Source organism: Leptonychotes weddellii, chromosome 3, assembly GCF_054177405.1.
Source record: "Leptonychotes weddellii isolate Sample4059 chromosome 3, ASM5417740v2, whole genome shotgun sequence".
Lineage (NCBI taxonomy): Eukaryota > Metazoa > Chordata > Mammalia > Carnivora > Phocidae > Leptonychotes > Leptonychotes weddellii.
The window spans coordinates 116,167,555-116,179,110 of NC_138371.1; the positions used below are offsets into that span (position 1 = coordinate 116,167,555).

The 11,556-nt window shown below is 42.9% G+C and overlaps 1 protein-coding gene across 1 annotated transcript in view; it reads left to right on the forward strand.

The window, feature by feature from the left end:
• Positions 1-7,170: 7,170 nt before the first annotated feature.
• The window catches only part of SERTM1 (serine rich and transmembrane domain containing 1), a 22,920-nt gene continuing 18,534 nt past the window's right edge, over positions 7,171-11,556 (forward strand). Inside the window, exons 1-2 of the mRNA XM_006734033.3 lie at positions 7,171-7,719; positions 9,481-9,542. The gene's annotated coding sequence lies outside the window, so the exon portion shown is untranslated. The remainder of the gene's footprint in view (positions 7,720-9,480; positions 9,543-11,556) is intronic.

Sequence of the window (11,556 nt, forward strand, 5' to 3'; positions counted from 1 at the left end):
AAAAAAATTTAAGTATATTTTTAATTTTCAGCATTTTTTCCCCTTGCTTTGCTCTCATACAATTCTCCTTCCAGACTGATAACAGACCTGAGGTAAAAGAGGCAGAATCATTAAATGAAAATTGTTAATGCCACCATTCCATTTCCATCCAATATCTGAATTCAGAACATCCCAACATGGCATATTGTTCATACTTATATTGTTTATAAGATCATGTTTCCCCTTAACCAAAATATACAGAAGACAGGGAAACCAGGAAAATCTTAAGTGTTTTAATTATTTTTTTTAGCTTTCCCAAAATTAATATTTTGATTTATTATTTTATTTGGCACCCTGAGGTTTTACAGTCCAGTTGAACACACCCTAGTAAGGTTTGGGTAGGGTGTGTAGCAGGAGAAGTACTATAAATGCTTCTCATGTGTAGCAGGAGAAGTACTATAAATGCTTATGAGTTCTCAGGTAGATCAATTTAAGAAAAATAATTGATATGAAGATTGAGGGTTTCCTTAAAACCATCTCTGCACAAGTCCTCCCTTGGAAAGTCTTCCTGTACCTTATGGCCACCTAGTTTGAAGACCACTGGAATGATGAACTGTGGAACCTCAGATGGGTAAGGAGGGAAATGGGGATAAGAGGGGGATGATCACTTGTGAAAACCAATAGGGCCACTGGTTTGGAAGGTTTGATGGAATCAAAGTGGAATTCTTGGCAAGGTAGGAAAAGAAAAACAAAACAAGAGCAAGATGATGGGAAACCAAATTTGTTTTAAAAAAGAGAGAGAGAGAGAGAGAATACAAGAAAAATCAAGCTGGGAGTGTTTGCATGCTATCTGGTGGGGGAAAGTACCAGGACCAGCAGCATGTTCTGGAAGGTCTGTTTTCTCAGACATTCCCATGATGGACCAAGTCCACTCCTGCTCAAGTCTCTCTTGTTCATGACTGTGTACAAGTTCCTGGCACATGAAAAACACTCAGTAATTATTTGCCAATTAATTGAATGTATTTAGGAAGTTCAGACTGCAAGGCACTATTCACGGAAAATTTTCTCTACCTATATGTCTTGCATATTCATGCTAGAAGTGAAAATAAGATTACCATATTTATAGTTTTATAGCACCATTTCCCAAAACATTTTAATTACATGTACTTTGTATAGAAGTGCCTCCTTGAGTTTTTCTTTCTTTCTTTTTTTTATTGGGGGGGGGACTTTCTTGGCAGAAAGTAGATGCTTTCGCCTGCTGAGAGGTCTGAGTCCCCATAATTTGAGAGAGAGAGACAGCAAGGAGTGCACATGCGTGGAGGAAGGGGAGGAGGGGGCAAAGGGAGAGGGAGAAGGAGAGAGAATCTTACGCAGACTTCCCACTGAGTGGAGAGCCTGGCTGGGCTTGATCCCATGACCCTGAAATCACAAACTGAGCCGAAACCAAGAGCCAGTTGCTCAATTGACTGAATCACCCAGGCACCCCTCCTTGAGCTTTTCTAAAATGCATCTTTAAGATATGAGAAAAATAGTTCACTCTGCAATAGTAACCCTATTGGTTCTGCTGCTCTTCCTTCCCTTTTCCCCGAGGGGCTTGTGGAAGTCTCATGCTTCCTAATTCTGCACACGTAATACTCTGCTCATACTTACTGTACTGAAAGAACCAAGGTCCAATTCTGTTTTCTTTTCTTGACTTTACAGCACATTTGCTCACGATGCATATTTTTCCAGGCTACGGATTGTTGATTCATTTTCACCTGGATGTCTGGGGAGGAGGTGCCTGCACACCAGCTCTCCACCTGACAGTCAGTGCCATTCATACACAACACTCCTGATAAGAATCCCTTTGAGTAAAGCCACAAAATAAGGCAAAGGACATAGCAGATGTGTTCAGCTCGGAAACATCTCAGTAACAATTTTCTATTTTCTTACAGATGATCAACTCTAGAATTGTTAAACTATACTGCTGTTTCTGTTTTTGTTTTAAGTAGGCTCCACGCCCAATGTGGGGTTTGAACTCATGACTCCAAGATCAAGAGTCGCATGTTCTACTGACTGAGCCATCCAGACACCCCCATACTGCTGGGTTTTTAATAGTTTTTCCTCAAGAGCAAACATATTTTAGTCATGCTGAAGGCTCCTGCCTAAGTAGATTTTCCCCATAGTATTTGAGGGCTACCCTGAGAATGGATAGAAAAACGATCTTGCCAGGCACTGGGAATTCCCACCCAGTGCCAGATATTATGAGGTAGAATTTAGCCTAAATATTTCACACCCCTTTAACTCCTCCCCAACTCAGCATTCCCCTCCCCACCACCACTGCCCAGTTTGTTAATTCCTCCAAAGTTAGCTTTTCTATCCTAATACCTCCAGTTGCCATTTTGCTGTTATGAAATTCTAATCCATGTCAAGGAAAACCTATCTTTGAGAAGTACCTAAGTGGCACATTATGAACTGCAAAGCTCCCACAGAGCAATTTAAAATGATGAATATCCTTTTCAAACATCCTTTTCAAAATTGCACATGGACTTCAGCCAGTCACAAGACAGAGATGTGGAGGATGCATTAAACTCCCCATCTGCTCTTCACATTGCTCATCATTGATTTATAACCCACAGTAAGTCATCTGGCCACACCAACAGAGCTGACGGGCAAGTACAGCACCCAGTGGCTGAGGTGCATACCCTATGAAAAGATGTGTCCGTGGCATTAATATTTCTCTCCTCCCTGCACCCTGATGTGACTCACTACCATTCCAAGTACAGTTCTACCCACTATTCTCAGAAAAACACACAAACTCTGAGGTACGTTTTAGACTTCAAGAAAATAAAGCTCTTTAGGGATAACTTCAGACTTCTGCTTTCATTAAAACAGCTTCGATGCATTTTCTCTCTTTTCAAACACAGCAGCATGTGTAAATTCCTTCCTACCTGGGTCATGTCCTATTAACAGAATCACTTTTTTGCTTTCCAAACTATGTGCCATTCACTGATTAGGTGCGACATTAAGATATTTCCCTTCTCACAAGCCATGAGAGGGCACTGTGTGTTGTGGGAGATAAAATAAAGGCCACGGACTCGATAGCCATCTTCCTCTGCCACTTCAGCCCAGCCCCATCTCCTACAAAAGCTGAAGGATAACAAAAATTATGCAAGGTCATACTCTGGAACTGGCAGAAGGCAGACTGTGAAGTGAGAATGTTTGGTGTTAGTGTCCACCTTGTTGCAAGGCTGCCATTTTGGCCCTACTGTCCCCTGGCACTCTACACTGGCTGCCACCAGCCTTCCCTAATGGGAATATTCCATAGGACAGTCCTTTAGAATGTTCCAGGGACTCTCACTGCCATTTTCTATTATCTATACTCCACTCTTCCCTCCCTGTGCCCAATTTTTCTGCTCTATACCTAGCTGAAACCCTAACTATCAGACCTCTAAGAGTTCAAATTTAAGAATGAACTCATATGATCTGCTCAGATGTTAATGGCTAATGTAGAGAGAAATACCTCTGGCTTTTCACTCCCACAAGAAACTAGAGTACATTTTAAACAGGGGCTTCTGATAAACCATTAATTTTTCAGCCCAGAGGAAGGTTCATCTGCTGGAGATTTCAAGTAAGATAGGAAAAAAAGAAAGTACATTTTTAGAGAGGAAGATCAGTGACTTCTGAGATATACTATTTGGCTGTTGTTTCCTGGGTCTAGCCATATCATGCCCATAATCTTTGGAACCCTCTGGTCATATAAAATACAGTCTTATCCTGGTTACCTCAAGGAATAAGGGAGTTACTATAAAGAATAAAGATATACATCGCAATAAGAGCAACTGGAATTTCAAAGGAGCCCAGAAATAGCCAGGGTTACTCAGGTTCACAGAAATGGAAATGTAGTTTGGAAATTGGAAAATAGTTGAGGATTCAAGGCAAATCCAGGGACTGGGTTAGCCTGGAGTCCCCTTGAGAGCAGGGGTTCACCTATTCCCTCACCATCATGGGGTCTCAGTTTCTCTTGTTTCTGTTTCCTTGCTGCTCTCAGCCAACCACCTCTTCCTCTCCTCTGCATGTATGTAGATTTCTGCTAACTCATAACTTTTGCTTATTCATAACTTCTGCTTACTCATAATTTCAGCCTACACACAGTCCTTACTGTCTCATAGTCCATGGGTTGTGTTTTTAGCTTCTGCTTTGGATTCCAATTGACCAACTCTAATATTTCCAATTTGAATGTCCTAGCAGGACATTAGTTAATTAGCATTCTTCTTGTTGAGGTAGAGCCTTTATACCAAGCCTCAGCCAAAGTATTCTTAGTAGCTAAGAATCAATTTGGCTGGTTTAAGCAAAAAAAGAATTAAATAAAAAAATATTGTATCAGAGAGATGCTCAGAAAATGAACAGAAACAGGGAGTACGCAGAATCCCAGCCAACCATATCTCCAAATTAGACAAGTGAGAACACTATTACCATCAATAAGGACTAGGAGCCATAACTTGCAACTGACACCTGGGCACTGGAAACCCAGTTTCACCGCTTGTCCCCCTGCTGGCCCTGGAAACTGGACATTGTTGCAATCACTGGCACAGAGATCTCCTCTCATCTCAGCTCCCTTGAATGACCAATTCCCAATTCTAGGTCTAAAAAAGGTACATTTGATTAGCCAAATTGAGGTCACATGCACATGCTCTCACCTTAGCGGCAGCGGGGGTTCGGGTGGACACGGGAAAAATAAGAATGTGTATATGGCCCTTTTTGGCTTCATCAATTAAGCCCATCCTGAGTCAGTGAGCTCTGCTCAGGAGACAGAACATGGCCCCTCACTCAGCAGAGGACTGTGGCCAGGATGGGCATTTTGATTGGCTGGTCCAACACAACCCCATAACTGAAAAAGTAAAGGAAATTCTTTCATGTGCAGTATTGGCTTGAAGCCCCACAAGGCACACTTATATTCAATTTAGGTATTTATATGTCTGCCTGTCTGATTGGACGTAAACATTTTAGGGCAGAGACTTTGTCTTTATTTTTATCTCCCTAGTGCCTGGGGCACTGCTTGGCATATAGCAGATGCTCCAAAAATGTCTGTTGAATTTAATAGTATTTGTGGTCCAGGAATTTTTCCTTGGCATTAGATAACATAAATTTTTCCATGTTTTCAGGAAGACCGTGATTTAAACAAACAAACAAAAAGGACTTATTGACACATCATGAAAATGCAAAAGAAGTAAGAATTTTTATGACCTACCCTCTCTCAGAGTTATCTCAGTTCCTCTACAGGGCACAGAGCTCTGAGATTGTGGCAGGTGGAAGGTGAGAACTGCTTGAAAGAAGAGAGATTAAGGCAGGAGAGAGAGGATCAAGTTTGGGGAGGGAACATCAAAAGGGGGGCAGAGATGAAGGAATCAAGGAAAGGGAGCAGAGAATTAGTGGAGGGAGTATTAGAAACAGAACACAAGTTTCCTGATAACCTAGAAGGAAATTAGAGAATGGACAAAGTAATTCTGAATGTTGCTTTGATGACAGCAAAGAAGGAAAGACAGAGCTAATATTTTTATGCACTTATTACATGCAAGATAATAGCTAGGAACTCTGGGTGTGTGTATGTGTGTGCGCGTGCACACGTGTGTGTGTATTTAAACTTCACAACAACCTATTAAGGTGATACTATTATTGCCATTTTATAGATAAGGAAAATGAGACTCAGAGAGATTAAGTGACTAGCTTAATCAAAGTGACAACATCAGAATTTAATGATTCTCCATCTGACTCTAAATTCCTCACTTAAAAAAAACAACAACAGAAAAAACCAATCCATCCATCTCTGAGTAAGACAGAAAAGGACTGGGGGTTAAGGTGGGATGATCATGCTCACTAGAAGCTAGGACCATGTCTCCAAATTGCCTGTGAACTCCCAGGAACTTGAGTGGTGCCTGACCTACTTTTGAAGATTTTCTATGTAAGTAAATTTTACAATTAACATTTTCTAGATCATTTATACATGAAATTAAAAAAATAAAGACAAGAGAAGGTTTGCCTCTCCTATTAGTTTTTTAATAGTTCATGATCATTTTTTACACCAGTTCTAGGCAATTAAGCTCAGGAAATGTCAAGAAAAGACTTACAGATTACTTATTTATTACGAACTTATTTTGTATTGAAATACAATTGGTATATGACAAACCAATGATTTCATGGATATTACTACTTACAATGAGGCTAAGTAAAAATCTAAGGTAAAAGATTGAGTAGAGGGATAGACAGATGTAACAAAACTCATGAAAGTGACATATGAACGAGTCAAATTTAGAATGCAAGCAGAAATGTGTTGGGAGAGAAGCAGGTCTCTGAATGCCCCCCCCCCCCCGTTTTTCCATTGCAGCTCATTCCACCGCCCTGCATTTTAGATGATACAAAAAGATTCACATAGAAAAGATGAACACAAACCCATAATTCCTCTGGAGGAGGAAGAGGGAGCGAGAGAGCCTTTGCTCACTTACCAAGGGGGCCTAAGAGTCTCTGGAGAACTACTGAACATGGGCACAACTAGCATAATCCCAGGAGATGGGCACTGGTAAGTAGGAGTATTTGTACAAGTTTAAATGGTCACTAAGACTTGGGCATCATTCTTCTATATTGATTTGCATGATTAATTTTCCTAGCCACAGGTGGACCGGGCTCGGAGTGAATGCAGCAAGACAGGAGGGAGCAGGGGGTAGAGGAAAAGGAGCCATACCAACACTTCACAGGGGCTCAGCCCTTCACCAGGCAAACAGGCCAGAGAGCCAATTGGATTGTTGAATGTCAGAGTAGAAGAGACCGAAGACATCAAATGATCAGTTGAGAAACAGGAATCCAGAGTCTTTAAGTGAAGATCACGGGTCTGATTGGTAACCGAAGTTAGTTTTGTCAGTTAAAGGCTCCCTTCGCAGAGTTCTTTTAAGGTCTATGACTCTCTCTAAGCCAGTTACCCAGTAAGGACTTCTTTGGTTGCCTGTTTCCCTGGCAGTGATGGAACTGCAATCCTATTCATTTCATCTGATGATTTGGCAGAGGATTCAGAGGGGAAAGAAGAGAAAAGCTTGTAAGGAAAGACGTGTGAGGCCAAGCTCAACAGAGGATGGGGCGATGCCCTCATGCAGCTGAGAGCCGAACTTGATGTGATGGACCGGAGCTCCAGGTTTGGAGTGGGGGCTGAGCGGGACTCGTAATAGATGTTTAAGAGGGGAAGAAACTTGGCAGAAAGTAGATGCTTTCGCCTGCTGAGAGGTCTGAGTCCCCAAAGAAACTGCACCCCCATGCCCCTCCCCCACAAAAGTTAACGGCACCACACCTGCCTTCCCCAGATGGGGCTCTCTGTGCGAACGCCTCTTCGTCCTCCAGATTTTCCAACACTGGCTCAAGCTCCTCCCTCGCCCGAGAGGGGCTGCTGTCCTAGAGCCAAGCACCAGCCAGAGCAGCGGCTGGGGGGCGGCGGGGAGTGGGCCCGGCTCTACGCCATTGGTTGTGCTGACCAGAGGGGCGGGGGAAGACCCACGGTCCCGCTGATTCCGTGGCCCGGGGCTCACACCCCAGCTGCGCCCGCTGCCCGCCAGTGCGCTCCGACCCCGCGCCGCACGCTGAGCCCGACATTCCCGCGGACGGCTTCACGGGCGCGGATCGCCGAGACAGGGGCGCCTACGAGGAGCTCAGCGCGGCCCAAACCCCACCCGGGGTGCCGAAGCGCGGCCGGGGAGGTCCGCGCGTCCGGACCCGCAGGTCAGTGAGAGGCTCCCGAAGCCTCCCTCGAGCGGAGGCAGAGGAGTGGGGAGCCGGGGACGCGCGAGGTGCCGAGCTCTGGAGGAGGGCTCGTCCTCTGCGTGGAGCGCCCAGACTCCTCTCCTGGGGCGGCCTCGAGTTCTAGAGCTTCCACTCCCCCCGCCCCAGACTCTCCCGGCTCCCAGAGGTTTGGCTCCTTCTCTGGACTCCCCAGAATCTATCCCCTTTGCGGCTGGCCGCTCCCTTTATGATCCCCAGCAACCTCCGCAGGTCGGCTTTCCAGATGGTCGGGATGACTTCGCTGGGCTACGCAGTGCCCGTGGCCCCGGGATGACCCGCTTCAGTCCCGGACACAGAGCCGGGAGGATTTGCCCTCGCGTCCGCTGTTGCAAAGATTGATTTCTCCGTGCAAGTGTAGACAGTTCTACACTTTGCAGAACGTGTTTCTAGGTGCATTCTGTTTGCTTTTGCCTTTGTGGTATGTGCGGTCATTTCTGTTTTGCGCCTATCTGGGCACTCGCCACGCGCACACTGCCTGCTTTGCAGCTTAATGGTGATAGCAGGAGTCTTTCCACCCATCTTAGTGGCTTCAAATCCAGGGAAGTTTTTACCTGGCGCTGAACACTTGCGTTCCCCAGCGGTGGTTTCCGAGTCCCCGAAAAACCTACTAGAAAACCGCACCAGCTACTGGAATCCTGTGTTTCCCTGTCGAGGTGCGCGGATTACGGGCAAATTGAGTTCTGATTTAGGAGGGAGGTGTGTGATGGGGCCCGCTCTGGGTAGCAGAAGGATCCCTTCACTCACAGAAACATCTGGTTAAGGACCAGGTTGGCGGGCTGTACCTGCGCCCTTTCTGCCGCTGGATGCCTGGGGCCGCCCAGGCTGGTTTGGTGTCAGACTCCGGAGGCAGGGTCTGTTTCTTAACCTTCATTTCCTCTGCCTGTTAAATTTCCTTTGGAAAATTTTTTGCGAGAGTGTTGAAGTACTTAGGTGGTTCTTTGTGGTGGATAGTAGGATCCGATGGCTCTGGACATTCTCAAAGTCACGCATTTGGTCGGGTCCACGGTACTAGTGCAAAGGGCACGGAATGGATGGTGATTACGTCCCAGGGCCAACCCGAGGGACCACCGCTCAAGATAGTTCTCCTAGGGAGGTTTTTGCTTTAGATTTTTCTAGATTCATTGTCAGCAGCCGATCAACAGGAAAAAAGATAAGTGATACTCCTTTCTAAAAAGGTTTGCCTCTTAATGCAGTCTTGCTGCCCAATGCACCCTCCTTTTAAAAAAAAAAAAAGGTATTTAATTAGCTTATGGTATGCAACTAATCTGAGTGTTTTAGCTTATTTGTAATCTATCTCCTACAGATTCTTAAATCTATTTTGTGACTAAAATGTTTCATTTCGCTTAGAGGCATCTTGCCCCTACCCCCCACTGTCTCACACACTTTATAATCAGCACCTAGTTGATCCCTTAATGCACATTGCTTTTTGAAGTGTATATTAGTGAGTCTGCCTTGTAACTGAGTTACACTGACACCACTCCCACAGGACATGTCCTTCAAATGCTGGGCATTGTGGGGATGGAGAACCATCTGCCAACCTCTGAAGTATTCTGAGAATACGGAGTTCCAGAAAATGGGTGGGGTATTACATTTTTGTGATTTGATTTTGAGGCTTATTATTTGGCTTATTATTTGGCTTATGTATTTATTTTTTGGCTTATTATTTGGCTTATGTATTTATTTTTGATTCCTTTACATAAGGCAGAGTGCTCTGAAGAGCTTGACACGGGTTCATGGTTCTCATTAAAGAAGCTTCATGTAAGGTAAGATCCATTCCCTTTTCCCTGCTGTTATTTCAATTCAACAGATTTTATTGGAGGTCTATGATTAAGAGATAAATAATGGTGTGATGACACGTGGCATCAAATCCATCAGAAGATTTATTTGCAGGTTTCCTAAGAGTTTTTTTTTTTTAATCAGGGCAGATGAAGGATGACAGTTGATTGGTAAGAATGATTAATCATACTAATCATTAAGTAATGTGGAGTCATACACTTATTCTGAGAATGAAAGAGTAACCCATCACAAGCAAAACTCTCTGATTTGGCCTCTATTCAGATCTGGTCTCAGCCCATTTGCTAATATTCCTTCTTCTCTAGGCTTGCTCTTCTCCCTGCACTTGTATTTTAAGGTTTTTTTTTTAAGCTGTAGACTTTATTTAAATAATTTTGTATTTAATTTGTTATTAGGGAGAAGCAAAATGTAAAATTATGACTGAATTTTTGTGTTTTGTTCATTTGGGTTTTTTAAATAGTAATTTAAGAACCTGGAAAAATACATTCCTAAAAGGCCCTGACGTCAGGCAGTGGGTAGGTCCCGCTTGTCTGGCTCTTGGCACCCATGAGCCATTCAGTAAACATCTGTTAAATGAAACTAGAAGCCAAAAAGTAGTGTTGCAGAAGAATGCCATTTTCTTCAAATAGACATGTGTGGAGCTTATTGTATTATCATATTACTATGTCAATATAAATCATCACAGGCTTAACTTTTATTATTATATATTATTATTCTTAATGACAGCTAAAAAATAAAAAGCCTTTAAGTTAGTTAATGGAATAGGGAACCTAATAAAGAAGAAGCTCAAACTAAGTGCATGAGTTGGCGGGATTCCTTTTAGCTAACAGAGGTACCTAGAGAAATCAAGCCACAGGCTTAGGTGCAGAAGTCCATGATACATGCACATGTGGACCAGCCTTTGATTTAGAACTAAGGAAGTCTATCTGTGCATTCACTGACCATTTCAGACACACGGTAGGAGGAGAATGAGCTAAGTTCTGGGACCCCTTCAGTTCTGATTCTCATTTGTGGCAGATGGGTCCATGGTATATAGTGTTCTGAGTTGCTCAGGCTCAAGACACAGAATGCCTCCTTCAGGAGTTCCTAATGTATAGGATCCATGCTCCTGTACACATTTGGAACCAGGAAATAATCACTGTTTAGTCTAAGTTTTTTTGGCAACAACAATAACAAAAAATGGAGATTCTGAATATCCAAGTAGCCCTATACAAGTTATAGTATCTCTAAGCATGAAATGGCACAACCCGGCCAAAACAGTGACAGTATTTCAAAGCTCTGAATTCATATCAGGAATAGGATAGACTATCATTAATATTTCCTGAGTTCCTAGCTTCTAAATTCTCATCTATTAAGTTATATGGGAAATCAGTCAATCCAGATTTATAATTTGCATTATGAGCTTGATTGTTGATGCCACTGATGTTGATATTGTTGATTGTTTGATATTGTTATAGACAATAGTGAGAGGGTATGGAAGTTGTAAGCCTCTAATACTTGTTAAACAGGGTAACTTATGGTAACAGACCTGAATACCATTTTTGATGGGAAACAAAAGGATAAGATGGCTTAAGAACCTGTTTCAAATTCAGAAAGACAGGAAGATGACTTACACCACAGTTAAAACATTAAGACAATTCATTCAACACATAGATTCACTCCTCAGGGAAAGCCAAAATAGCAGCTTTCCTGATTAATTTGACACATTAGTCTGGTACTGATTAGAACTGCCTGGTAATCTATTAACTATTGTCAATTAAACTGGTTTGGTTCTTACTGAGTTTCAATTTCCCTGTGCCCAGGATTATAGCAGCTGGATCTACTCTTCTCTTTTCTTAAAGAAAACATTCACAATAGCCCATAAAATGCAACTATAATACAAAGAGCAGTTAAGCCCTACTGGGCAGATTGACTTTCTTTATCTCAGCCAGAGTCTTTTTTTTTTTTTTTTTTTAAGATTTTGTTTATTTATTTGACAGAGAG